Source organism: Micrasema longulum, unplaced genomic scaffold (genome assembly GCF_059751315.1).
Source record: "Micrasema longulum isolate JH-2025_06_02 unplaced genomic scaffold, ASM5975131v1 h1tg000609l, whole genome shotgun sequence".
Classification (NCBI taxonomy): domain Eukaryota; kingdom Metazoa; phylum Arthropoda; class Insecta; order Trichoptera; family Brachycentridae; genus Micrasema; species Micrasema longulum.
In genome coordinates this window covers 1-2,263 of record NW_028277805.1, presented here as the reverse complement: position 1 = coordinate 2,263, position 2,263 = coordinate 1, and the positions used below count along the sequence as shown (strand labels likewise).

General features: G+C 35.7%; 1 long non-coding RNA gene across 3 annotated transcripts; it reads left to right on the top strand.

Annotated features, from left to right (window-relative positions):
- The first annotated feature begins 209 nt into the window (after positions 1 to 209).
- LOC148280172 (uncharacterized) lies at positions 210 to 2,239 on the top strand. 3 transcript variants are annotated; one of them, XR_015822675.1, is made up of 4 exons: positions 210 to 541; positions 942 to 1,032; positions 1,332 to 1,467; positions 1,901 to 2,239. It is a non-coding gene; the product is annotated as an uncharacterized LOC148280172 (long non-coding RNA). The 3 variants fall into 3 exon arrangements; XR_015822676.1 differs by having other exon boundaries at positions 1,861 to 2,239; XR_015822674.1 differs by lacking the exon at positions 1,332 to 1,467 and having other exon boundaries at positions 1,861 to 2,239.
- Positions 2,240 to 2,263: the final 24 nt, after the last annotated feature.

The following is a 2,263-nucleotide window of genomic DNA, read 5'->3' as shown; positions in this document are numbered from 1 at the left end:
TTAGACAACGAATAATAGAATGTTATATATGGTCTGTCTTATTGTACGGTGTAGAGACGTGGACTCTTGAAGTTAGTATTATAAACCGCCTTGAAGGATCTGAAATGTGGATCCACCGCAGAATGATAAAGCTGTGGTCTGGCAAAACTTAAGCTATGGTTTCCTAAGACAGCGGTACCGTCACAAAGCAGCCGTCACGGGACGGCGGATGACGTCATTAAAACGTTGACTATGTAAATCAATGGCGCTGGTTTCCTAGAGAGCGTTGACCGTGAACGTAACGTCGAAGCAACGGTGCCGCCATTTGCAGGACGGCCGTCACAGCGGTGCGAACTGTTTTCGAACGGTTTTTGTCGCGAAGCGGTGACCGTTTAGCTGTCAAAATGAGTGCAAACGTGGTGCGGAATGTTGAAAATGACGAAATATTGATTAATTTTGTAAAAATCAGGACGATTTATGTAATGGAAGGGCAAAGACTATTAAAAAGTCGAGTTGAAACAAAGTTCGTGAAGAAATATCGGGACAACGCTTGAAATAACAGGTATGTACTAAAATGTAAATAACAATAGAATCATATAAAAATAACAGAGCAAATGTTTATAAGCTACAAGAAAAAAGCTAAGCATCTATCATAATGTTATTTTTCTAATTCAAAACATTTATTATAACATTGTTTATACGTAATAGATTCCAAGGAATCCTAACCTATTTATTGTGTCTGCAGATAATTGGTTGAATTCTATATTAAAATTTCGTAAGGTATCCAAAGTAAAATGCTTTTATTGGATTCAATTATCCTTTTATTTTTTCTATTTACAAGGGTGTAAAATGTGACGCATTTTGTCTTGTAAGGACATTATCAAACTTTTTATTAGGTTACCTTACCAAATCCTAACCTATTTTGAAGTTGACATTTTATGAAATAACACACAACATTTCAGATTAAAAGTCACATGGGTGTGATTTAAAATAAGGAGTTCTCCATGAATATTAAAGAGCCAAGAAAAATGCCTGGAACATAATCTTAACAGAGTTTGTATGTTTTTTTAAATAAAATATGCCCTTTGAACATGAAATGAATACAACAAATTTGTCGATGGATACAAATAAGTATACCAATGTAATTCTTGTATGAACATTACTATAATTTTTTTTCTGCCTTAATTATTACATTTATTTATTCTAGAAAGCTACAAACACCAAAGAGTAGTCACCAATATAAACAATTTTATGTTACAACTGAGAGGGAAAACATTTTTGAGAAGGGAATACTGAATTTGCGTCGTGGGTGAATTGGTTCAGGCGAATAAATCTCACCCAAATGATAAAAGTTTCAGGTCTTTTACTTCACAAAAGAAAACAGATGGAAGAGTTGAGGAAATGTGATGTTAAAATATAGGCAGAATGGAGAATGTTACAATGTGTAAAATGCCTACTTAAACCAGCCTATGACAGAGCATAAGCCCTGTAAGTGCCTAGACTTCCATATTCCCTTCTCGAAAATGTTATCCCTCTCTGTTGCAACAAATTTAGAACTAGATAACTCCCTAGGGAGGAAATCCAGCCTGTCTGCAAACATTTGGACATACTCAAAACATTGTTTTTAATGAGTAAACTTATGGCACAGAAAAACGATTAAATGTAGACATACTTGGGACTTATTAATACATTTGTTCCAGGATTCTTATCACCGAATTCAATTAAATAATATGGTATGTAAATGAGCTCCCATTTATATTTGAGACAAGTTCAAACTAGTTTTATAGCAACTCCATAAACACCAGTAATAAGTTCTTATTTAGATACATAAGGTAGGTTGCAATAACTTTCCTGTATATTCATTGTGAATTTTATTTTCAGAATAAGTACATACTACAAAATTATTTTCACCCAAGTGCAGATCAAGATACGAGTAGTGAGAGGGTAGATACTCTCCCGATAGTACTACTAGATTTGCTGTGCGAGTCGAACTCAAATATTTGCCAGCAGAAATTACTAGGCTCCCGAGCGATTTCTTCACTGCCTCAACATGCAAGGACAAGGGGACATTCGTCAACGACCTACGACTCAGACTCGCAGACATCAGACAAACACCAGGCATCCACCACAGTCCAAAGAAAACCTTTATCCACAAAGAACTTCTCAACACGAGCCACGTATTTATATTTACTGACTGCCACAGAAGACCATTCCAGAACGCCATACAATGTAGAACAGACGGGAGACAAGACTTTCTGAAATCTACCTTCACCTACAGCAGTAC